Source organism: Papio anubis, chromosome 9 (assembly GCF_008728515.1).
Source record: "Papio anubis isolate 15944 chromosome 9, Panubis1.0, whole genome shotgun sequence".
NCBI classification, from domain to species: Eukaryota; Metazoa; Chordata; class Mammalia; order Primates; family Cercopithecidae; genus Papio; species Papio anubis.
Window position 1 is genome coordinate 98406853 of NC_044984.1, and position 27401 is coordinate 98434253.

General features: G+C 42.9%; 1 protein-coding gene across 5 annotated transcripts in view; it reads right to left on the reverse strand.

The window, feature by feature from the left end:
- The window catches only part of GLT8D2 (glycosyltransferase 8 domain containing 2), a 74183-nt gene that overhangs the window by 45787 nt on the left and 995 nt on the right, over positions 1–27401 (reverse strand). For 2 of the 5 annotated variants that reach the window (XM_009181557.2, XM_003907063.3), the window contains exon 1: positions 13110–13495. The exons of 1 other annotated variant lie outside the window; for it this stretch is intronic. The gene's annotated coding sequence lies outside the window, so the exon portion shown is untranslated. Of the gene's footprint in view, positions 1–12636; positions 12656–13109; positions 13496–26604; positions 26624–27401 lie in introns of those variants that run through there. 2 more of the 5 variants (XM_017946156.2, XM_009181560.2) reach the window with 2 other exon arrangements.

Genomic DNA, 27401 nt, shown 5'->3' on the forward strand with positions numbered 1-27401 from the left:
AAAACTCCCTCATCTCAGCCCCAAATCTCCTTAAGCTGATAAGCAACTTCAGCAAAGTCTCAGGATACAAAATCAATGTGCAAAAATCACAAGCATTCCTATACACCAGTAACAGACAAACAGAGAGCAAAATCATGAGTAAACTCCCATTCACAAGTGCTACAAAGGGAATAAAATACCTAGGAATCCAACTTACAAGGGATGTGAAGGACCACTTCAAGGAGAACTACAAACCACTGATCAACGAAATAAAGGAGGACACAAACAAATGGACAAACATTCATGCTCATGAATAGAAAGAATCAATATTGTGAAAATGGCCATACTGCCCAAGGTAATTTATAGATTCAATGCCATCCCCATCAAGCTACCAATGACTTTCTTCACAGAATTGGAAAAAAAATACTTTAAAGTTCATATGGAACAAAAAAAGAGCCCACATTGCCAAGATAATCCTAAGCAAAAATAACAAAGCTGGAGGCATCATGCTACCTGACTTCAAACTATACTACAAGGCTACAGTAACCAAAACAGCATGGTACTGGTACAAAAACAGACATATAGACCAACAGAACAGAACAGAGGCCTCAGAAATAACATCACACATCTACAACCATCTGATCTTTGACAAACCTACAAAAACAAGAAATGGGAAAAGGATTCCCTATTTAATAAATGGTGCTGGGAAAACTAGCTGGCCATATGTAGAAAGCTGAAACTGGATCCCTTCCTTACCCCTTATATAAAAATTAATTCAAGATGGATTAAAGGCTTAAATGTTAGACCTAAAACCATAAAAACCCTAGAAGAAAACCTAGGCAATACCATTCAGGACATAAGCATGGGCAAGGACTTCATGACTAAAACACCAAAAGTAATGGCAATAAAAGCCAAAATAGACAAATGGGATCTAATTAAACTAAAGAGCTTTTGCATGGCAAAAGAAACTACCATCAGAGTGAAGAGGCAACCTACAGAATGGGAAAAAATTTTTGCAATCTACCTATCTGACAAAGGGCTAATATCCAGAATCTACATAGAACTTAAACGAATTTACAAGAATAAAACAACCCCATCAAAAAGTGGGCAAAGGATATGAATAGACACTCCTCAAAAGAAGACATTTATGCAGCCAACAGACACATGAAAAACTGCTGCTCATCATCACTGGTCATCAGAGATATGCAAATCAAAACCACAATGAGATACCATCTCATGCCAGTTAGAACGGCGATCATTAAAAAGTCAGGAAACAACTGATGCTGGAGAGGATGTGGAGAAACTGGAACGCTTTTACACTGTTGGTAGGAGTGTAAACTAGTTCAACCATTGTGGAAGACAGCGTGGCAATTCCTCAAGGATCTAGAGCTAGAAATACCATTTGACCCAGCCATCCCATTACTGGGTATATACCCGAAGGATTATAAATCATGCTACTATAAAGACACATGCACACGTATGTTTATTTCGGCACTATTCACAATAGCAAAGACTTGGAACCAACCCAAATGTCCATCAATGATAAAATGTGGCACATATACACCATGGAATACTATGCAGCCATAAAAGAAAGATGAGTTCATGTCCTTTGCAGGGACATGGATGAAGCTGGAAACCATCGTTCTGAGCAAACTATCACAAGGACAGAAAAACAAACACCACATGTTCTCTCTCATAGGCGGGAATTGAACAATGAGAACACAGGGCAAGGAACATCACACACCAAGGCCTGTCATGGGGTGGAGGCAGGGGGAGGGATAGCATTAGGAGAAATACCTAATGTAAATGACGAGTTAATGGGTGCAGCAAACTAACATGGCACATGTATACCTATGCAACGAACCTGCATGTTGTGCACATGTACCCTAGAACTTAAAGTATAATAATAAAAAAATTATTTATGCCTGTTAAATTGCTATCTTTGATAACAGTATCTGCAATTCACTCACTGTTATTCAAATGAGTCAGATTAACTATACATCTCTTGGAAATAAAAAACAAATTGAAAAATTAAGCATCCCATTTTCTAAGTACTATGAGATTTGAGTGTATAGGTACTTTTAACTTTTTAGCTGCTGTATTGTAACTTTACTGGCTGTAAATTTGTAAGTTCAGAATTCTACTGAATATGAGAATAAATAAATTTAGTTTTAATCTTACAAAAGTGATTGGGGAGTCAGCACTGTTTTCTGGCAAGGTGTTAGAGATTTTGCTATTAGAATGTAAATATGAGTTAACTAGTTATAGCTAAAAATGATAAGGGGCTGGGCACGGTGGCTCATACCTGTAATCCCAGCACTTTGGGAGGCCTAGGTGAGCAGATCACTTGAGGTCAGGAGTTCGAGACCAGCCTGGCCAACATGGTGAAACCCCATCTCGACTGAAAATACAAAAATTAGCTGGGTGTGGGGCCGGGCGTGGTGGCTCACACCTGTAATCCCAGCACTTTGGGAGGCTGAGGTGGGTGGATCATCTGAAGTCAGGAGTTCAAGACCAGCCTGGCCAACATGGTAAAACCCTGTCTCTACTAAAAATACAAAAATTAGCTGGGCATGGTGGTGGGCGCCTGTAATCCCAGCTAGTCGGGAGGCTGAGATAAGAGAATACTTGAACCTGGGAGGCAGAGGTTGCAGTGAGCCAAGATCGTGTCATTGCACTCCAGCCTGGGAGACAGAGAGACTCTGCCTCAAAAAAAAAAATTACCTGGGTGTGGTGGCACGCACCTGTAATCCCAGCTCTTCAGGAGCCCGAGACAGGAGAATTGCTTGAACTTGGGAGGCAGAGGTTGCAGTGAACATAGATCGCACCACTGCACTCCAGCCTGGGTGACAAAGCAAGACTCTTTCTCAACAATAACAGCAACAACAACAAAAAGCTAAGAGGGGATAAGGGCCCAACCCCCAGGACAAGAAGGTAATTAGGGTGGCTCCCTTGACGTTTCATTTATTCATTCAACAAACATTTACTCAACCTCTACAAATATACCAGGCACCCAGGCACTAGAGATTCAAAGGTAAGTCCCCAGTTAGTCCACATTTGGGGGAAGGGAAGGGGAGACACCAGTAAATATATAATGGCAATGCAGTATGCTTAGATGCCTTGGTAGATGTAAGCATGGGATATTGTTTAAGCATCAAGGAGGGGCACCTGACTCAGACCATGGGGGTCAGGGAAGGCTCCTGGTCCCCACCAAACCAAGCCAAGATACTCTGTTCATTCTTATGTTTCCTTAGTAGAATGCAAACTCCAGGGACAGGATGGGTACTACGTTAATCATTTCTGTATTTCCAGTTCATGGCAAGCATTTGGCACTTGGTAGTGCAGCAGCCTTGATAGCTGGCTGATCCAACAGCTCTTCCCATCCTTTTCTCCTTTGCCTGTTTCCACATGAGAGACAGGAAAATGCAAATAAAGATTTTACCAGCCTTCTTTGCAGCTAGTAGTAGCCACATAATATAGATCTGATGTTCAGAGACTTAAGTGGAAATCTACTGGGAACATCTGAGAAAACTTCTCCTTTCTGGATGAAGTGTCAACTCCCCCTTCCTCCTGCCTTGCACGGGGCCATAATGGCTGGAGCTAGGCAGCCACCTTGAGACCATGAGGGAGAGGTCAAGAGCTACACAGAATGGTCAGCTCTTATGTCATTGAACTGCTGAATCAATGCCATCAATACCTACCTCCTCCAAACTTCTTATGTAAGAGAAATCAACCCATGTGTTTAAGCTGCTGTAAATCAGTGTTTCTGGTATTTGAAGTCAAAGATATTCCAGTAGATTAAATAGGTGCTCAAGAAATGTTTGCAGAACTGAAGCCCTGGGATAAGCTGATTGTGGGGAATTAAGAGAGGGATCAGAGTTATAAAGAGGTAGAAAACTGATAGTTTCAGGGATGGAGAACTGGAGAACCAAGGAAGTGATGCCGGACAGCTTAAGAATGTGTAGGGTGGAGTGTCCTATCTTCTGGCTTCCCTGGACCACATTGAAAGAATTGTCTTGGGCCACACATAAAATACACTAACATGAACCACAGCTTTTGAACTAAACAAAAAAAATCACACACACACAAAAATCTCATAATGTTTTAAGAAAGTTGACGAATTTGTGTTGGGCTGCATCCAAAGCTGTCCAGCACTGCATGCGACCTGTGGGCCACGGGTTGGACAAGCTTGGGGTAGAGTAAAAGGCAGAGATCTGGAACCAAGAGAAACTGGAATGGGGCAGAGTCTGGGAGGAACATCTTCTGGCTAGCAGATTACATGCCCGCTCTCTCCTCCTTATACGCTTCCTGTACGTGGTCCAGGGGACTCGGCTCACCTGCTTTTCCTCCACCTTTCTGATGGCTCATTCTTGGTCTCTTTCACTGGTTGCTCCTACCTTCTAAACATCTACATGTTAGAACACCTTGGTGATTTCTTCTCTTCTTTCTCTAAACTCCCTCCTTAGGAGACTTTATCCTGTCTCATGGCTTTAAATATAATTTATATGATGACAACTCCCAAATTTGTCTCCAGGCCAGCCTTCTCACATGGATTCCAGACTCCAGATGCCACTTGGCATCTCCACTTACAGGAATCCACGTGTCCAAAACGGAGCTTCTGGTATTTCCCCCGAAACATGCCCCTCGCATAATCTTCCCCAAATCAGTTCATGGTGACTCCATTTAGTTTTTATTTTTATTTTTGAGATGGAGTTTTGCTCTGTCTCTCAAGCTGGAATACAGTGGTGTAATCTTGGCTCACTGCAACCTCTGCCTCCCAGGTTTGAGAGATTCTCCTGCCTCAGCCTCCCTAGTAGCTAGGATTACAGGTGTGCACCACCACGCCCAGCTAATTTTTGTATTTTCAGTAGAGACGGAGTTTTGCCATGTTGGCCAGGCTGGTCTTGAACTCCTGATCTCAGGTGATCCGCCCACCTCAGTCTCCCAAAGTGCTGGGATTACAGGTGTGAGCCACAGCGCCCAGCTGTGACTCTGTTTTTTAAATTGCTCCACAAAAATTCAGCTTGGTGTTTCCTTGACTCCTCTCTGTTTCTCATTCCCATGTGCACTAACAGTAAATCTTGTCAGTTCTACTTTCAAAATAGATCCAGAATTTTTATCACCTTCTGTGGCTCCACCTTGGCACATTATTAGCCTTTGACTATGTTATTCTGCCTTTGTCTCCCTTCAGCTGATTTTCAATAAAGCAGCCAGTGTGAACCTGTGAAAATATGAGTCACATTGTGCTGTGCTCTGTTCAAAACCTTCCAAGACCTTCCTGTCTCTCTCAGAGTAAAAACCAAAGTCATTACAGCATCCTCCCATCAGGTCTCGCATGATCACACTGGCTTCCTTGCCAGACAGCCTCCTGCCTCAGAGCCTTGCCACGTGCTATTCCTGCTGCCTGGAATCCTCTTCCCAGATATCTACATGGAGTGCTCCCTCATGTATCTCAGTCTCTTAGTCAAAAGCCTCTAACCCCAACAATGCACAAATTGCATCCTCTCAGCAATTACTATCTTCCAACAGACTGCCTCCTCATCACCAGTGTACTGTCTGCCCTCCAAATGATAGATCATAAGCCCCATGAAGGCAGGAAATTTTGTTTCATTCATTGCCATATATCCAGCATCTAGACAAGTGCCTGGCAATATAAGCCCTCAGAAAACATTTATGGACCGAAAGGATGAATGTGCAACCCTCTCCTCAGGGTGCTGCACAAGTATCTCAAACCCCCTACACTCACAACTGAAATCAGCACCTCCCCTACAGAAACTCCTTCTCTGGGGTTCTCAGATTCCTCTTCAACTGCTCTTTCCAAATTCTCCTTCAATCACTGAGTCCTACTAATTACACCTCGGCAATAACCTCCCACCTGGTCTTCCTGTCTTTAGAATTTCTGTACCCTCCCCTTCCTCAATCCATCACTGGCCTAACGGCCATAGCAAGTTTTTGTTGTTTGATAATCATATCAAGTTCATTTGAAACACAAATGCAGCTTGAGTAGCCTTAATTTTTTGTTTTGATTTCCTTTTTCCTTTTTTCGCTTGAAACATTTCAAGTCTGATGAAAAGTTCGAAGAATAAATAGTCACATACCTTTCACCAGATCCACCAGTTGCTAACATGGTGACATATTTACTTAACTGAACTTCATATGCACATATATATTTTTGGAAATTGTAGACATCATGACACTTCTCCCCCTAAATATTTCAGCATATCTATCTTTAAAAGAAGGACATTCTCCTACATATCCCCAATGCCATTACTACACCTAAAATCACATTAATAACATCCAGTAAGCAGTCCATATTCAAATTTCCCCCATTATTCAAATATTGTCTTTTTTTTATTATTATTATTTTTTACTCCTGATCAGCCCCATCCCATACCCACTGCCTTTTTGGATGACATTAATTTTTTTTTTTTTTTTTTTTTGAAAATACAAGCCAGTTGCCGGGTAGAATTGTATTGAATGATTGAAACCCAACTCTGAGTGTTCCTTTCCTGCCTAAAGCCTTTCACTGGAAGCTGGTACAGGAGGTTAAGGCCTGAGCTTCTTAAGTTGGCCACTGGTCCTCCGTGGCATGCCTCTGTCCATGCCAAACTGCTTCGCAGACTCCGAGCCTCCACTGTCCTCCACACCCAAGTCTATACTTTTCTTCCCTCTGGACTTTGATTCAGGCAGTCCCCTCTGCTTGGAACAGCCTTCCCCTTCCTCCTTCCCTAACAAATTGTTACTTGTGCATTAAAAATTCAACTCAGGCACTGCCTCCTCCAGGAAGCCTCACCTAATTACCCTGGCTGGGTGCTCCTCCAGTCTCCATTCCTATCCCTGCACTCACCAGAATTTTTTTTTTTTTAAGATGGAGTCTTGTTCTGTCAACCAAGCTGGAATGCAGTGGCATGATCTTGGCTCACTGGCAACTTCTGCCTCCCAGCCTTCTTGTGTGTTAGCCTCTCAAGTAGCTGCAACTACAGGCGTGGGCTACGTCTGGCTTTTATTCTTTTATTCTTTGTGTGTGTGTGTGTGTGTGTGTGTGTTTAGTAGAGACGGGAGTTTTACCACATCGGCCAGGCTGATCTCAAACTCCTAACCTCAAGTGATCCACCCACCTTGGCCTCCCAAATTCTGGGATTACACGCATGAGCCACTGAGCCCAGCCTAACCAGACCATTGTCTAATACTGTGGTGTGCCTGTCTCCTCTACTAAACCACCAGACAGACCATTGAGGACAGAGATTGTGGCTTCCTCACCTCCATCTGCCTGTCCTGCCCCAAGGTGGCAACTCAATAAATGTGTGTTGAATCAATGAGAATCAGGAGAGAGAAAGAAAAGGGAAGAGGTTCTTGTTGCTCTGCTCTTCAGTCCCAGAAAGAAAGGGGTCAGCCAGAAGGAGGGGAACTGCTGATGATCCCACTCCAGGAATAAAAGCAGAGGGCTCTGGTTGTCTTATCAGCCTTCCTGCTACCATGACAACAAAGAGCCCCAGAACTGCGCCCCTTCCACCTCTGTGAGCTTTCCTAGCCTGAGTGACTTCCATGTGTGGTTTCTCTGTGGTAATAAATAGCCAAGACTTTAACATGAAATTGCCTGCAGGCCTGTCTTCAGGACAGACAGAGAGGTGGAGCTGGGAGTCACTGCAGGGCAGGCAAGGCACTGGGCAGTAGCATCTTCAAAGAGGGGAGAAAAGAAGGTTGAGGTTCTAGGGCCTGTGAGTAGGAAGAAAAAGAGAGTTCAGAGAGTTGTTCTGGGCATGAGAAGAGGCCTGTAAGTTTAAAAATAAGCCCCTGAAGACCTTGCATGGGGAGCCATTTTACCAGATGCCAAAGAGTTTAGACATGTAGCCAAACCTGGAAAGAATGTTTTGAGACCTGGCAGTGGCTAAGGGAATTTGCTCTGCCTTGGAACAAAAAGCAAAGTGGGAAAGGCTCTTCAGAAAAATACTCCAAAAATCAGTGCCCCTATGTTTCATTTTACATGTCAGCTCTGATCAGCTATGGTATGGGCTGTTGGGATTGCCAGACTGAGAAGAAATCTAAAACCATTACTGGAAGGAAGGAAGGAAGGAAGGAAGGAAGGAAGGAAGGAAGGAAGGAAGGAAGGAAGGAAGGAAGGAAGGAAAGGAAGAAGGAAGAAAAGGAAGGAAGGAAGGAAGGAAGGAAGGAAGAAGGAAGGAAGGAAGGAGGGAGGGAGGGAGGGAGGGGAGGGAGGGAAGGAAGGGAAGGAGTGGAGGAAGGAAGGAAGGAAAGAAGGAAGGAAGGAAGGAAGGGAGGAAAGGTGGATGGATTAATCAGCATGGTAGGAAAATGGACTGGGGAATCAAAGGGAAGATAAAAGGGGACTTTGCACGAAAAGAATGGAATATGAGAGTGGTGTATTAGTGGAAATGTGGACAGTGGACAGAATCCCAATTAGCTGTGTAATTGTGGGTGACTTACAAAACCCTATCTGTAAAATGGGATTGTTCTGTATATTACAAAACTATTGCTACATAAGTATTAACTATTATTATTTTAACACTTACGTAGCAATTCTAGGTGCCAGGCATTATTCTAAGACTTTTACAAATATTAATTCATTGATTATCACAATAACTCCTTAAGGTTATTATTCCAATACACAGGTAAGAAAACTGAGGCTCAGAGAATTAAGAGATCTGCCAAGGGTCACACAATTAATGAGTGGCAGAGCTAATATTTACACGCAGGCAGCCTGGCTCTGAGTTCACATTCTTAACCACCTTGAGAGTTACTACAGCCAACCACTTTCCATTGCTATGGTTGCTATCACTGTGTCAAGCAACTGACATAAGCTCTGTAAGTTAACTCTGCAAGACTTGCACCCTGAAGTTCTCAAATGCATTAAAACACATTTAACAGAGCACTTCATTTTAAGCTATGCAAGCTACAAAGTCATTAACAGGACAAGAGTAAGGGTTCACTGAAGGAAAGAGAAAGGACAAAATCAGGACTCAGGAGTCTGTCCTCTAACAAAATACCTCTTGCCTTTTGACTTTTTGCTATATGTGAAAGGTTTACTCAAGATTCACCAAGATACATAGAACAGGTGTCTTACTCCATTCACTGAGCTGCAACAAAATACCATTAACCGGGTGGCTTTTTTTTTTTTTTTGACACGGTCTTACTCTATCACCCTGTATCAGGATAAGCCTCAGACAAAACTCCTCAGACACCGAGTTAAAGAAGGAAGGGGTTTATTCGCCCAGGGGCATCGGCAAGACTTCTGTCTCAAGAGCTGAGCTCCCCGAGTGGGCAATTCCTGTCCCTTTTAAGGGCTCACAACTCTAAGGGGGTGCATGTGTGAGGGTCGTGATTGATTGAGCAAGCAGGGGGTATGTGACTGGGGGCTGCATGCACTGGTAATTAGATCGGAACAAAACAAGATAGGGATTTTCACAGCGCATTCCTATACAATGTCTGTAATCTATAGATCACAGAACCAATTAGGTCAGGGGTCGATCTTTAACTACCAGGCCCAGGGTGCGGCACTGGGCTGTCTGCCTGTGGATTTCATTTCTGCCTTTTAGTTTTTACTTCTTCTTTCTTTGGAGGCAGAAATTGGGCATAAGATGATATGAGGGGTAGTCTCCTCCCTTAGCCCAGGCTGGAGTATGGTGGCATGATTGTAGCTTACTATAGCCTCAAATTCCTGGGCTCAAGCAGTCCCCTCACCTCAGTCGCCCAGATAGCTGGGACTACAGGCATGCACCACCACCATGTCCAGCTAATTAAAAAAAATTTTTTTGTAGGGACAGAGTCTTGCTATGTTGCATAGTCCAGTTTTGAACTCCGGGCCTCAAGAGATCCTCCCACATTAGCCTCCCAAAGTACTGTCATTACAGGCATGAGCCACCATGCCTGCCTGAACTGGGTGGCTTCTAAACAACACAACTTCATTTCTTATAGTTCTTAAAGCTGGGAAGCCCAAGATCAAGGTGCCGGTAGATTCAGTGTCTGGTGTCAGGCCTCTGAGCCCAAGCCAAGCCATCGCATCCCCTGTGACTTGCACGTATAAGCCCAGATGGCCTGAAGTAACTGAAGAATCACAAAAGAAGTGAAAATGCCCTGCCCCGCCTTAACTGATGACATTCCACCACAAAAGAAGTGAAAATGGCCAGTCCTTGCCATAAGTGATGACATTACCTTGTGAAAGTCCTTTTCCTGGCTCATCCTGGCTCAAAAAGCTCCCCCACTGAGCACCCTGTGACCCCCACTCCTGCCCGTCAGAGAACAACACCCCTTTGACTATAATTTTCCTTTACCTACCCAAATGCTATAAAACGGCCCCACCCTTATCTCCCTTCGCTGGGTCTCTTTTTGGACTCAGCCCACCTGCACCCAGGTGATTAAAAAGCTTTATTGCTCACACAAAGCCTGTTTGGTGGTCTCTTCATACGGACGTGCATGACAGTGAGGGCCTACTTTCTGGTTCATAGATAGCACGTTCTAGCTGTGTCCTCCATGGTGGAAGGGGTGAACCAGCTCTCTTAGGCCCTTTTATTCTTTTTTTTTTTTTCTTTAAGACGGAGTTTCACTCTTGTTGCCCAGGCTGGAGTGCAATGGTGTGATCTCAGTTCACCACAACCTCCACCTCCTGGGTTCAAGCGATTCTCCTACCTCAGCCTCCCGAGTAGCTGGGATTACAGGCATGTGCCACCATGCCCAGCTAATTTTTTGTATTTTCAGTAGAGAAGGGGTTTCTCCATGTTGGTCAGGCTGGTCTCAAACTCCTGACCTCAAGTAATCCACCCGCCTCGGCTTCCCAAAGTGCTGGGACTACAGGCGTGAGTTACTGTGCTCGGTCTCTTAGGCCTATTTTATAAGGGCACTAATTCCATTGGTGATGGTGCTGTCCTCATGACCTAACCACCAGGTTACCACTGCCAAAAGGCCCCACTTCCTAATAGCATCACCTTGGGAGTTAGAGTTTCAACATACGAATTTTGGGGGGACACAAACATTCAGACCATAGCACTAGGGGAGCAGGACAAGAGAGTCTTCAGTTTACAAAGAATTTGTCTTGCTTTCTCCTGTGCTGGCATGAGAAATTCTTTCACAAAAAGCCTTTAGATTAGGGGTCAGCAAACTATGGCCCCAGGTCAAATCCTGCCTGACACTAGTTTTTGTAAATAAAGTTTTGTTAGAACATAGCCATGCTTATTTTTTGTTTTCTTTATGTCTATTTTAACATTACAACAGCAGAGTTGAACAGTTGCAACAGAAACCATATGGCTTATTATCAGGCCCGTTGCAGAAAAAGTTTGCTGACCTCTGATCTCCACTTTAGGCCAGATTTTCTATATACCAATACAACACATATGATAATCTTACGTCCTTAACTTGAGAAGGAAAAACAAGGTATCCCCTTGGATGAGCTCCAGGGAAGGTGGGAAATAGGATGTCCATAAGAGGAACCAAAGCGAAAACAAGTGTGGCCAGAATAGCACATCCCAAAGTGTGGTCCTAGAAATGTTAACTTATGTTATGCGATAAAGTGGTTCAGCCATCAACTGTTTGGGAATCATTGCGTTAAACAACCTTAAGAGGATTTCTCTACTACAGGACTTCTCAGGACCTTTAAAATGCTATTATGCCTTGCGATCTCTAAGAGGGTAATATAGTTCACAGAGTTTCCCATGGGACTGTTTTTCAGAACATTCTTTGGAAAATGCTGAAATTAAAAAGGATTTAGAATCATTTTCCTCGGGAACTAGAAATGAAAACTATGAGGGCTGTGGCTTAATGAACCTCATTTTCTCTCAGCAACGAAAGAGGAAGCACAAAGAAGAAATAAAGAAAGAATGGGAAATAAAAGAGAGGTGTTTGAAGGAAGAAAGGAAGAAACCAAAGTGCTGGAGAGATGACATATTAGGGTATGAGGAACACTTGGACGACTGGACTGTCAGAGGGAACCATGTGTCAAAAGCAGAGGTGTTGCCAAAAACAGGATGCATGATCACCGTTGTCACCACTGCCATCATCAGCACCATCAGAGAAGCTAACCTTTCCTGAGGCCTAACTACTTTGCAGGTCCTGTATTATGTCCTTTATAGACATTAGGTCATTTAATTTCCATTTTACAGATGAGGAACTAGGGTGCACGCAAATTAAACAATTCACCCGGAGTCAAGCTTAGAAAGGTGTGTAAGTGGCAGAACGTAGATTCAGTCCTGTAAGCCTGACCCCAGAGCCTATGTTCTTACCACTGCATTGCACAGCTCTACTTCCAAGTGCATTAAAGGGAGAACTGGAATTACATTATGTAATATAGAAAGGATATTACACAGAAGTGCCACACCAGAACATTTGGAGGAAAAGGAAAAGACAAAAACCAACCAATATGACTTTGGATACTTGGCTGCACAGGGCCAAACAACGAGAGGACTGATTTTGTTTTCCAAAGCACATCCAGACGTTCAGATATCATCATGTTTTCTTTCTCTCACTCTCTCTCTCACTTTTTTTTTTTTTTACTCTCATGTTAACTATCCTTCTTATTTCATAAATCATATATCAGGCTTATCCAATGTGTGACACTTGCTCATAAAGTAAACATAAGATATTTTTTGAATGTTTAAAAAGCATTTTCAACCCAAACACCATGACTACTGTATTTACAATAAGCCTCACTTGGATTTCCACAACGGCCAGTTCTTTCTGGGGGGATGGAGATCCTCAGAACAGCTTCCTAAGACAGATTCTGAAAACATGAATCACAGCTCAGTTAAATCATTTGTGGCTCAGGACATACCTTCATTAAATGCTAGCATTCACCCACATCCTAACTGCTGATTTTTATGTTTAAAATCTGATACAAATAATAAATTATAATATTTGTGGAGAGAAGGAGGAGAAACTCAGGTCTGGAAAAGCAGCCCAGGATGTGAAAAACATTGCACACTGCATTTGCTGGAAATGGCCGAAAAGGGCTCCGCTGGAATGCTACAAATTCGTACTGGGAAGTTTCTGAAGGCAAAGTTTGTGTGGGGCAATCTGACACCTCTGATTTGCTTTCTTGGGTCTGTAGCAGAATAAAGAACTGCTGCAGACGGGCCAGAATAAAATTGAACGACTGCACGCTGCTCGTAAATTTCTCTATTTACCTGGTGAATGCTGAGGGTAGGGCTTTGGGCTCCTCGGTCCAGAAGAGCTGCAAGGCAGAGCGTTCAAATCGTGGCTGGCCCTGGGCTGCCGCCCTCACGATGCTTCTGCTGCTTCTAAGATCCCATTGGAAGTCCCAAAGGGCTGGAGAGCCCCAAGGCCAATATTAAGTTTCCAAATGAATATTCCTCCCCGACCCGCACTCCCCTTTGCTTGCGTTGACTTTGGAGCGTCTCGGATTTCTTCCACCTCTGTGCTGGGAACCCAGGAGTTGCGCTGGCAGAGAGGGGCGGCCCCAGAAACCACTTCCAGATGTGCTCGGCTGGCCGACTCGGATGAGCCAGACTTCCTCTGGCTGCGTGCAAAACATTCAAAAAACAACGCGGTTCTGGAGGAAAAGACACAAAACCAGAGAAGAGCAAATGCTTGCAGGGTGAAGTTCTACCACATGTTGGGTCGAAGCAAACTTTGAAAGAACACAAGTGAAAAATAAAGTTCATGGTGGTTTTGAGAATCTTCATGGCCACTAGCTTCTCCTGAAGTCTCCTAGTCGTTGAAATGCTGTTGTCCCCAACTCAAAACCCAGGTAACAATTGTGGTCTCCTTCTACCAAAGCAATAATGACAAAAGTTTCAAGATGGAGTGTTTTTGTGCCTGAACAAAAGAGGAATCAGAGAGGAATGAGGCAGGGAGCTGGGAGCTGACCTCAACAGCAATCTGCGCTGTTCTGTATGGGTTCTCAAACCCAGGAGATGGTGCTAGCACTTTGTCTGGGATCACGGAATTTATTTCTGCAGTGGCTCCTCTTCCTAGTTCCTATAAGGATATAAGGATCTCCCTGCTCACTGTCTCTTTCTAAAGTGGTGCTCTCCAACAGAAATAAAATGCAAGCCACACTGTAATTTTACTTTGTGTGTTTTTTTTCTTTTTTGAGACAGAGTCTCGGGGTTTCGCCATGTTGGCCAGGCTGGTCTCAAACTCCTGACCTTAGGTGATCTGCCACCTCAGCCTCCCAAAGTGCTGGGATTACTGGCGTGAGCCACCTCGTCCAGCCAATTGTACTTTTTTTTTTTTTTTTTTAAAGAGACAGGGTCTTGCTCTGTTACTCAGGCTGGAGTGCAGTGGAGTGACCACAGCTCACTGCAGCCGTGAACTCCAAGGCTCAGGCGATCCTCACATCTCAGCCTCCTGAGTAGCTGGGATTACAGGTGCACATCACTACACCTGGCTATAATTTAAAATTTTCTAGTAGCCACATTAAGAAAAAAGTACAAAGAGGTAAAATTTATCTTAATGATATATTTTACTTTACCCAATATATATAAGATGTTATCATTTCAACACATAATATAAAACATTATTAAGAAGATGTTTTATATATCTGTTTTGTTTTTAAATTTAATTTGATACATATTCATGTAATAATTGTATATATTCATGGGGTACATAGTGATGTTTCAATATATATAATGTATAGCGATCAGAACACTGTAATTAGCGTATCTATAATCTCAAATATTGATGCTTATGTTGGAAACATTCAATATCCTCCTTCTAGCTCTTTGAAACTGTATATTATTGTTAACTATGGCCATACTACAGTCATATAGAACGCTAAAACCTATTCCTCCTATCTAGCTATAATTTTATATTCTTTAACAAATCTCTCCCTATCTCTCCCTTCCTCCTACCCTTCCCAGTGTTTTTTTTTTTAACTAAGTCTTTGAAATTTGGTGTGTACTGTACACTTGCAGCACATCTCAATTCAAACACTAAATTTAAACAGAAACACTGCACATATATGTAGATTTTATAAAATTTACCATTTAAAAAGCAGATTCATTTAAGGTAATGGATATCCCAGTTACACTGATTTCATCTTTACAAATTATATGAATGTATTAATATTAAATGTTTGAATGCACACTCAAAATACGTATATCTATTATGTATCAAAAAAATTAGAAAAAACACTAGGAAAAAAAGTAGATTCACAAATCCAGGTTGGTCCAAATGTACTTAAAAATTTTCCAGTAATTGAATAGAGTATCAGTTTTTCAATTAAAATTAGTTACAGTTAAATAAAAATTAAAAATTCAGTTCCTCAGTTGCACTAGTCACATTTAAGTACTCAGTAGTCATTGTGGCTAGTGGCTACTATATTAAGCAGTTCCATTCTAAAGGATTTAGTAGGGATTTTCTTAGACATGAACTTTGAAGGTGGGAGGATCCTGAATATCTTCCACGTATATAGAACTTTGAATATAGCCAAAGCATTTTCATATCTTCTATTCCTTTTTAGCCACACAACATTTCTGGTAGGTAAGTTGAACAGATGTTATTTGCCCCAATTTACAGATAAGCAAACTGAGGCTTTGAGCAAATTAAAGTCCTAGTTCCCAAAGCAAGTTAGTGATGAAGCCAGGATTGGAATTCTTATTCAGCACTTCTTAAGTGTTTCGTTCTTGAGGCATGTTTCAAATACTAGGATCTGGGGCTGCAACAGTAGGGTTAAGTGGCATCCACATTGGTCATCCTTCAGCATCAAATTTGCTGCTTGTGTAGAATTATTGACTGCCTTGTGATCCCTTATGTGCCCCTATTCTAAAGCCCCCACACAATCCGGCAAGTGTGTCCTTTCTCCTGGAGAGGCTTGACATGATGCCACTCCTCTTCTCTCTTGACCCCCAGCATCTTGTACCTTATTTATTAATTATTATTATTATTATTAGAGGCATGTCTTGCTATGTTGCCCAGGCTGGACTTGAACTCTTGGGCCTTTCTCCTCAGCCTCCCGAGTAGCTGGGACTGTAGTCATGCACCACCATGCTCAGCAAGTTGTACCTTATTTTAAAGCACAATTCCATTCAAACATTTAGCTAAATGTTTTTAGCTAAAACATCGGTCACCTCTGGGAAGTCAGAAGGTTCAGGGGCAGTGCAATATACTATACTTTAAATACTCACTGCACACACATGAGCGAAAATAAGATAACCACTTCTGGCTCAGGGTTTCCCACCGCCCTTCCAGAATTATGTGCCCTCAGGTGCAGCAGGCCAGTCCCTCAGACACGTCCCAGGCATCATGTGGACAGCAGCCTGAGCTGACACCTGCCCTGTGCAATTTCCTTCACAGATCATGTCATCTCCTTTGCATCTCTCATCCACCTAGCAGAGAATGTTGTAGAACTTCTCCCTGACCCTCACTGTCTCTGATTCCAGCTTCTTTCTCCTTTATCCTCGCTGTGCCATACTCCAAGGGTGCAATAGGCTTGTTATCTATGACTTAGATGTCCACACTGTATGCACAGATTCTTCCCTGGGGAAGAAATGAGAAAAGAAACAGAGGATATGCATGACACCAGAGTGGGCTTCGGAGACAGACAGACCTAGTGTGAGCTCAGCCACAGGTCTTACCTCCAGTTTCCTCATCTGTTAAGTGGGGACTGCCAGTTGGACTCTTGTGTGGGTTAAAAGACATCATGCATGTAAGGCACTCAGTAAGGACTCAAGAAATGGAAGTTTTTATTGCTGTTGTTTTTAAACAAAAATAATATTTAATTGAAATTGAATTATAATATGTAATTGATTTTATTGAATAATATATAATTGAATATTTAATTTTAAATTTAAATGTTTGACAAATAAAGACTGAATACATTCAAGATGTACAATGTGTTGACTTGATATGCACATACACTATGTAATGATTACCACAATCAAATCAATTAACACATCCAACACCACCCATTTTCTACACTAGATCCCCAGAACTTGCTCATCTTATAACTGAAAGTTTGTACTGTTTGACTAACATATCCCCATTTTCCCCTCCCCTCACCCTAGTAACCACCATTCTACCTACTCCCTGCTTCTATGAGTTTGACTTTCTTAGATTCCAAATACAAGTAAAATTGTACATATTTGTTTTTCTGTATCTGGCTTATTTCATTTAGCATAATGCCCTCAAGTTTCATCCATATTGTCAAAAATAGCAGGATTTCCTTTTTATGGCTGGATAATATTCCATTGCATATATGTACCACAATATCTTTATCCATTCATCCATCAATGGATACTTAAATTGATTCCATATCTTGACTATGATAAATAATGCTGCAATGAATATGGGGAGGCAGATGTCCAAAGGAAATAAAACCAGTATTTCAAAGAGATATCTGCCTCCCCATTGAAATACTGATTTTATTTCCTTTGGACATCTGCCTCCCCATATTCATTGCAGCATTATTTTTCCCTTCTAATAGAAACATGATTTCATTTGAACAGCAATATGCCCATTTGAAAAGATTCTCCTCCTTGGATGTCTTGCAGCTAGAGTGGCATGTGAGCAGATGTCTGCTGTCTAGCACTTCCTCGAAAGCTAGTGTTTTCCTGGCAAAGAGCTCTTTGGTGTCTTTTGCCCTTTTTTCCTGTTTAAAATCCAGCCTTGAACCTTGTATGTGAAGTAGCCACCTTGCAGCTCTGGGGATAAGAGGCCCGCACTATGCTGCTGCGTATGGCCACATTGGCTGTGCACAGTGACTACACAGTTGAATCAGTCAGGGTCCTGGCGGGATACAGACAGCTCCCTCCAATAAGGTAATGGTGGAGACTTTTTTAAAAGGCACTAATTGAAAAGGTATAATCACTGTCAGGGAAACATGGTTAAGAGATGATGCAGTACCCTGGGGCTAGCAATAGCAGGGAGTTATTACAACCCCAAACTCTGAAGGTCAACGAGAGAGTGGTTTCCAGGACTTGGAGAGAGGATATGGAGAGGGGTGGCCAGCAAGAGCAGCCCTCCCACTGGGATACAGCCAATCTGTGGTGCTCTGCACAAAAGGAACTAGGGGCTGATTACCCTAGCGTCACAGTCTCCTGTTGGTAGTGTCTCCCATTGACCAAATCCAACTAGAAGTCAGAGGGCAAGGAGCTCAAGTGCTATAATCCATTGAGGTTAGCCTCTCAGGACACTGAACAGGTTGAAGGGTGGAGAGTAGATCTGTAGAAGTAAATGAAAAATATCCTTGCATGATATGAATGGGGTCCCTGGCACTGTGTCATTCTGCAGCCTGGCATATGCTAAAGATGGCAGAGAATCACCACAGCAGCCCTGAATGAACTACTTATGGAAAATCTTGCTATGTGATGAAAATAAACCCTTAAGTGGTCAAGTAACTTTGGTTAGATTTAGTTACATGCCTGAGTGCAACCGCATGCAATATGTATGCATTTCACATGCATTTTATATTTGTGGTATCATTTGTCAACAAAACATGTATCTGAGTCATTATTATTCTGTGTTTATTTCTTACTAGTTGAAAGTCAGATGTTCATCGTTTCTTCTTGCTAACTGGGTCTGCCTTGACTGTGTATATTACTTTTAGATAAGGTCCTAGATAAAATCTATTAAAGCTGATAAGGTTGCCTGGGAGGAAAGGAATAAGTCTTCTCTAGTAGTACATGAATTACCACATTGGGTCAGGCTGACAAGCCTCTTTGCCACGTTTGTCTCCCATGGCTGGGCTCCAAGATCACACACATGGGGCAGGAATTACCATAGCAGGCTCAATTCCCTCTCTTTTGCCTGGTGTGGTTCAGTTGCAGGTCATCTTCTTGTTGCCCTGAGCTTCAGTGCTCTTGCTCTCCCCTGCTACTCCCTGAACTGCAGCAATTGCTCCAGCACCTGAGTCTCGCACTAGAGTTCCCTCTCTCCCACATGCTGTAACTGTTTCTCTTCCTTGGCCCAGTTCCCTGTTCTGGCAATTAAGTTAGGTTCTATCTAGCCTGGAGCACTGCCTTGCTCTTGCCAGGTGCCCTCTCTGTGCTTTGGCCATAGCTTCAGCCAAGATTCATGGTTGGAGCCCTGCAATCTGTAAACAGACCTCTCAGACACCATCTGTTTCCCTCACTTCGGCAACAGTCCCTGCCCAGGATCTCTGCTATTGAGTTCTGCCCACTTGCTAGCACTCCCCAGAACCTCTTCTCAGACCTCTGGCAAAAAGCCTTTGGCCCTTGGCCCGAGTCCTCAATTGAGATTAAAGACATTGCAATTTACACTCTTGGCTGAAAACACAGGACTGTCTGCCACCTCCAGCACCAGATTCTCACTCTAGGGTTGACTTTTTGGCCTGCAGCTCAGGAAGAGGAATAGAAACTGTAGAAATATAATAACATCATGATAATGATAGAAATAAAACAATCTACTACTTACTAAATGCTCACTACATGTCAGTCCTTGCATAAGTATAGCACAGTCCTTGCTTAGCATGGCAACAGCACAGATTTCAATTAGCACCATTTAGTTATATAACACAAGTCCCCCAATAACACAGTTCAAATTTCAGTTACCACAGTATATTAACTGTGAGTAATTGCATAAATACAAGCTTTGCTGCCAGGTTTTCAGTCCACAAAATTACTATGTAAATAACAGATGTACACCATGATCAGTGACCATAGCATATCACTTCATTTGTAGTCTGCTGGTGACCGGTCACTGGACATCTGTTATTTAGTTATGCACAGACAGCAAAGCATGTAGTTGTGTTGCCTCCTTATCTCCATGTGACATTTTAATAAATGGACAATAGAATTTGCCAATAAAGATAAAAGTGAAGCAAAGAAACGAAAAGTGATAATTGTGGGAGTGAAGTTCAAATCAAAGATCACTGGAGTTACAGAAGAAATTGTTGGCCATGAGAATGTTGTTGTTGCCACTGTTCAACTCCAGATGGGCATCCAGAAAAACTTAGTAAAGGTAAACTTATGAACATAAATAAGGAAGGAAGTTGGAAGTTGTAAGGACAAGGATAAAGATGTTCCAGAAAGTGACATGAGCAAAAAATTCACATTAAAGGAACATTCAGAGATATCTCACAACATTGAAAGCACAAAGGAAAACTTAGAAAGGAGGCTGGGCATGGTGGTTCACACCTGTAATCGTAGCACTTTGGGAGGCTGAGGCAGGAGGATTGCTTGAGCTCAGGAGTTCAAGACTAGCCTTAGCAACATAGGGAGACCCCATGTCTACAAAAAATAAAAAAGTTAGCCAGGTGTGGTGGTATACACCTAAGGTCCCAACTACTCAGGAGGCTGAGGTGGGAGGATCGCTTTAGCCTGGGAGGTCAAGTTTGTGGTGAGCTATGATCATGCCACTGTACTTCAGCTCAGATGACAGAGACCCTGTCTCAAAAAAAAAAAGGCCTTAGAAAGGAGTATGACAATTTGCCACAGCATAGAAAAGATGCTCACTCCATATAGTAAGCTATATGACAAGAAGGTGGTAAGCATGGTTTAAACTACTCATGGTAAGTTTTATGCAAAGAAATAAAACTCTTTAATTCTCAATATTTCTGTTTTAAATTATGGCATAACAAAGAAATATTAGGTTTACAATTTTTTCATTTCTCTATATATTTATAAGCAATAGTAAGAAAGTTTTTAATATTTTGACAAAAAAGTTTTTAAACATCACAAAACAATTGTAATTTTTCCCACTGGTAATTAAGATCACTTTGAAGGGTGTTGGCTTGCATATCATGTTTGCAGAACAGTATTATCATGCAAAGTGAAGACTGCCTGTACTTTACATGTATTATTTCATTTATCTATTGATTTCTTTCTTTTTTCCCCTTCGCTAGGTCGCTGCCCCATTTTCAGCACTAGATGGTGCTGAAACCCATGTTTGCCTCCATTCTAATAAATATTCAGTGCCCCTTGTCCTTAATGGGGGATATCCCAGTAGTATGGGAAGGCTGACTAGGGGTTCAGCGTCCAAGGGACCTATGGACCCAACCTCCTACAGTGTGGTGCTACTGAACAGCCACTCTGATTTGGTGTCTCCGTCTCTTTTTGTCAAGTTACACAGCAGTTTCCAGAGCTGGGATAGTAGTCTCACCTCTCCCCTTTGTCTCTGGCTGTTCTCAGGGATATTTTTCCTCCAGGGACTACTGATGCTTCTAGTGGTTGAGGCAGGGACAGGTCTTCTGCCAGGGAACCCAAGATTGTGGAGAAGCTGGTTGTCTATGCCTTGATCTCACTTTTTACAGTGTACAGACTGTGAGTTGGGGGAAATTTTCATGTACTTGGTGCCTGGCAGATTGTGGGGAGGGGATTACAGATGTGGAAGTCTACTTCTCTTACCATCTACTCAGAGTTTTTTAAACTTCTCTGTGGCCCCAGCAAATGTCTCATCCTCATAGTTGAGTTATTGGATATTGCTGGTGATAATTTCAGTGTTGAATATTAGTTTTTGGTTTTCCATTGGGGGGTGTGAAGCCAGCTTGCTTCCTTGCTGCCACTTTGGCACCATATTATCTCATTTAATCCCTTGACTAATCCTGAGAAGCAGATGCTCTTACTCTTCCCATTTTATAGACAAAGAATCTGAGGTTCAAAGAGGATAAATAATTTGACCAAGGCCACACAACTAGTTAAGTAGCTACAACCTATTGGGTCTTAAAGCCCATGATCTTAACCCCAAATGAAACAGTCCAGGTAAATGACTCTGGTGGGTGTTTGATATGGAGGAGTGGGCAGAGAGGAGAGGAAGTAGTGAGAGATGAAAGTACCTTCTCTAACATATGCCTAAAAAGTCTAGAGCAGCACTGTCCAATAGAGCTTTCTATAATACAACAGATGCCCCCTTACCCAAGGGGGATACATTCAAAGACCCCCAGAGATGCCTAAAACCACAGATAGTACCAAATCCTATATAACTCTAACTAAGACAGCTACTAAATGACGAATGGGCAGGTGGCACATACAGTGTGGAAACACTGGACAAAGCATGATTCATATCCCAGGCAGGTAACAGCGGGACAGTGCAAGACTTCATCATGTGACTCAGGATGGTACGCAATTTAAAACTTACAAATTGCTTATTTCTGGAATTTTCCATTTAATATTCTCAGACTGTATTGACTGTGGGTAACTGAAACCATGGCTAAAGAGGGATTCCTGTATATGTATAGAATACATAATATTTATACAATCTATAATAGAGAATTAATGTATCTATTCAACTCTGGTATACATGTAGATATACATGGACTTCAGGATCCATCTTTCCTTGATCCTCCAGGACCTCGATCCACCAAATCCCAGCTCTTTCTGAACAGACCTACTTGCCCTATGGGATGTAATTTCCAGTAGAGCTGCTCTACTTCACTAAGTCCTCAGGAAATTAGGCTCCTTCCAGCTCATGGTCCAAGACAGCTGCCCCAGCTCTAGCCATTACATCTACATTCCAGCCAGCAGGAAAGAGTAAGAGAGAGGAAGTTTCCCTCCTCCCGAACACATTTTGGAATTATATATAGTACTTTTGCTTATACCCCATAGGTCAATATTTAGCCACAAGCCACAACTAGTTGAGGGAAGTTTGGGAAACGAATTTTTATTTAGAACGGTCATGTGCCCAGCTCATAGTCCAGATTCTGTTACTGAAAAGAAGAGGAGAGCAGACATTGGGGGTCATCTTGAAGGAGAGTGGGTACAGTAGCCTGGGAAAGTGCTTATTTGTTTGTTTTTTTCCTTCCCAGTCTCAATAATGAGAGGCAGGCAAGGAGAAGAAGGTTGGAAATGATTGCTGGTTGTGTACTTCCAACCTTTTGTTTGCAACTGGATCCTTCTTCTGGGCCCACAATCATGCTCAAGTCTCACCATCCAAAATAATAACAATTTACACAGTACCTCTCTCTCCTTGCCAGCCATTGTTCTTTCTTTCCTCACATAGCCAAGTCTCTGTAAAGAGTAGACTATACATGTTATCCGCATTTTCTAATTCATGCTTCAGTTCTCTCTGGCTTCTTTCCCTCTCACTCCATTGAAAACATTTTAATTCTAGGCCACTACTAACCTCCTAATTTGCAAATCCAACAGTTGCTTCTTCGTCCTCTTCTTCCCTGACTTCTCTATGGCTTTTGGCTTTCCTTACCACTTCTGCCTGTATGAAACCCTCTTTGCCTTGGTTTCTTTGACATCACCCTCACCCAGTTCCCTTTTAACTTCTCTGGCTACTTATTCTCTATTTCCTTCATGAGTGCCTCCTCTTGTCTTTACCCCATCAATGCTGGCTTCTTCAGGGTGCTATTTTCCATCCCTCTTCTCCAAACTCTCCTCCTAGGTTGTTGTTTCCAAACTACAATCTTGAAGTTTCAAAGACTGAAGGTACTTTATTGTGAAATGGGGACCTCTTTTAGATGCCTCCCTCAAGGAGAGAGTACTCAAAACTGCTCTACTAAAATAGCTTTCCCATTGGATTACGTACTTTGTCACTGATTGAATTGTATCTCCCCCAAACAATATGCTGAAGTCTTAACCCGCTATACCTGTGAATATGACCTTATTTGGATATGGGGTATTTGCTGATATAATCAAGTTAAGATGAGATCACAGGATGAGCCCTAATCCAATATAGCTAGTGAATTTACAAGAAGAGGAGGAGGCTGGGTGCAGTGGCTCATATCTGTAATCCTAGCACTTTGGGAGGCTGAGGCAGGAGGATCACTTGAGCTCAGGAGTTTAAGACCAGCATGGGAAACATGGTAAAACCTCATCTCTAGAAAAAATTTAAAAATTTGCCAGACATGGTGGTGCACACCTGTAATCCCAGTTACTCCGGAAGCTGAGGTGGGAGGATCGCTTAAGCCCGGGAGGTGGAGGCTGCAGCAAGCTGAGATCACGCCACTGTACTCCAGCCTGGGTGACAGAGCCAGACCCTATCTCAAAAAAAAAAAAAAAAAAGAAGAAGAAAAAAAAGACAGACACACAGGGAGAACACCACGTGATGATGTGATGGAGCCAGAGATGAGTGATTCATTGACAAGCCAAGGGTTGCCATGGATTGACAGCTGCCACCAGAAGCTAGAAAGAGGCATGGAAGCATTCTCTCCTACAGGTTTTGGAGGGATCACAGCCATATTGACACATTAATTTCAGACTTATATATCCTTCAGAACTGTGAGACAAAACATTCCTATTGTTTTAAGCCACCAGATTTGTGGTACTTTATCACAGCAGCTCTAGGAAACTAGTATACATTTCCTCATCACCCTGCAGCTCCCTACCTAAGCCACCAGTTATAGCTTGCAATCCCTTTTGTCTTAAAAATATTTGCCTTCATTTTTCTCCTAGTTCAAGGGTTCTCTGGCTTTCAAATATCATAGACTAGTTTTTTTTTTAAATTTGAAGTTCAACATTAGGGTTGCAACTTTTGATTTTTCCTTTAACCTTGTGCTATAAGGGCATTAGAAAAAAACTACCATCTAAGCACAAAACTCTCAGAACAAAGTACAGTTCTTTAAATTAAACACTTTGGGTTTTATGAAAAACTCACTGCTTTATTCCAACTCTTCCAGTTTTATTTCAGATTCATAAAAACTTATTATTGCAACATTTAAGAGGCTATCTTATGTACGTGACAAAGAAAAATATTAATAAATATTCATAACCTCTTTTCTGTTTGTAGGCATCTTATTTCTCCCTCCCTTTCCAAATTCTCTTTGGACATATTATGAAATTGGACTGGCTGGGCGCGGTGGCTCATGCCTGAAATTTCAGCACTTTGGGAGGCCAAGGCGGGCGGATCACCTGAGGTCAGGAGTTCAAGACTAGCCTGACCAACATGGAGAAACCCCGTCCCTACTAAAAATACAGAATTAGCCGGGCATGGCGGTGCATGGCTGTAATCCCAGCTACTCAGGAGGCTGAGGCAGTGGAATCACTTGAACCCAGGAGGCAGAGGTTGCAGTGAACCAAGATCACGCCATTGCACTCCAGCCTGGTGAACAAGAGCGAAACTCCATCTCAAAAACAAACAAACAAACAAACAAACAAAATTGGGTTATACTCAGTGAGAGGGAGAATTTAAGAAGCAGAAGCTAAAAAGAATAGTGAGAAAATAGTGAGAATTCCTTTCCTTTTTTTTTTTTTTTTTTTTGACAGAGTTTTGCTCTTGTTGCCCGGGCTGGAGTGCAATGGCACCATCTTGGCTCACTGCAACCTCCGCCTCCTGGGTTCAAGCGATTGTCCTACGTCAGTCTCCCAAGTAGCTGGGATTACAGGCATGCGCCACCACACCCGGCTAATTTTTGTATTTTTAGTAGAGACGGGGTTTCACCATGTTGGCCAGGCTGGTCTCGAACTGCTGACCTCAGGTGATCTGCTCTCCTCAGCCTCTCAAAGTGCTGGGATTACAGGTGTGAGCCACTATGCCCAGCCTGAGAATTCCTTTTTAAAAGGTAGAGAGTTCTCTTTCAAAAAGAAGCTTAGATGGATGAGAAGGTGGAGAAGCATGCTGAGGTTTAAGGGAGTTGGGTGAATGAAGCATATAAGAGAAATTGAAAATGGTAAAAGATGAGGAAAAAAGAGCTTTAGGAAATTTACTATACAGTGTATTCTCCTTTCAGTACCTCTTGAGAATCTGAGGTAGGGATTTAAATTGCTTTCAATTTTTTCTTCCACTGGACTTGTATCTCTATTTATTTTATTTTATTTTGAGACGGAGTCTCATTCTGTCGCCCTGGCTGGAGTGCAGTGGTGCAATCTCCGCTCACTGCAAGCTCCGCCGCCTCCCGGGTTCACGCCATTCTCCTGTTTCAGCCTCCCAAGAAGCTGGGACTACATGGGGCCGCCACCACGCCCGGCTAATTTTTTTGTATTTTTAGTAGAAACGGGGTTTCACCACATTTGCCAGGATGGTCTCCATCTCCTGACCTCGTGATCCGCCCACTTAGGCCTCCCAAAGTGCTGGGATTACAGGCGTGAGCCACCGCGCCCGGCCTTATATATCGTTGTTTAATAAAAATAGAGATGGGATCTCACCATCTTGACCAGGCTGGTCTCGAACTCCTGGGATCAGTGGATCCTTCTGTCTCAGCCTCCAAACATGCTGGGACTACAGGTGTGAGTCACTGTGCCCAGTCCTTTTTCAATTAAATTTTTTAAAAATAACTTGTGCATTTTTAAGATATACAATATGAAGTTATGATATCATATAGACCAGGGGTCTCTAATCCCCAGCAACCAGTCCTCGGTCTGTTCGGAACTCCCATGACCTCCCGAGCTCTGCCTCCTGTCAGATCAGCCGCGCATTAGATTCTCAGAGGAGCTCAAACCCTACTGTCAACTGCCCATAGGAGGGATCTACATTGTGTACTCCCTATGAGAATCTTATTCCTGATGATCTGAGGTGGAACAGTTTCATGCCGAAACCATACCCTCCACCTCCCTGCCAAGTCCATACCCCCCACTCCCCTGCCAAGTCCGTGGAAAAATTGTCTTCCATGAAACCGGTTCCTAGTGCCAAAAAGGTAGGGGACAGCTGATACAGACAGTCACAAGGTTACTATAGCGCAGCATATTAACATATCCATCATCTCATATAGTTATCACCAACCCTTTTTGTGTTTCTGTGGCAAGAGCAGCTAAAATCTACTCATTTGGCACGAATCCCATATGCAGTGCAATTTTATTCCTAATGGACTTGTGTGATTACCTGTAGGATCAAATCACAGGGCAGCTAGGCCTTATTAAGAGTTGCATTGGCTGGGTGCGGTGGCTCACGCCTGTAGTCCCAGCACTGTGGAAGGCCGAGGTAGGAGAATCGCTGGAGCCCAAGAGCTGGAGCTCGCAGTGAGCTCTGATAGCGCCACTGCATTCCGGCAACAGAACCAGACCCTATCTAAAATAAATAAATAAAAATAAAGAGTTGCGTAAGACTGCTATCAGAGGCAGTATTGTACAATGGTTGGATATGACTGCTATCAGAGGCAGTATGGTATATGGTATAAGGGCTTGGGGGTTCTGGAATCAGAAGTCCCGTGGTTGATTCCTGGCCCCAATCTTTTTTTCAACACCTTTCCTTTGTGTCCCTCATAAAATTACTTAACTGCACTGTGCCTCATTTCTCCATCCACGAAAGGGAGATAACAGGAGCCACCTCACTAGATTGTTGGATGGATTACACGAGTTAATACACATGAGGCACTTAAGGCATTCCTGGCTGTGGACAGCCCTCACTTGTTAGCTAGCAATGAAACAGAAATCTACAAACCATCTCTTCTCTGCTTAAGCCAAACAAACCAAAAATACCTCTTGTGGCTCACGGTTCCCAAGCTTCCTGGCATGGCTCCCCACAAAGCTGCCCTCGGTTCGCCCTGGCAGGCTTTGTAGCGACCTTCCCAGCCCGGGTCCCAGTCACGGTCGGGAGAAGCGGCCGTGGCCCGGGCTCGCGAGGCGGGCTCCCGCCCGCACCCTCCCTTGCGAGGTCCCCGCCCTGCGCTCCCAGCTCTT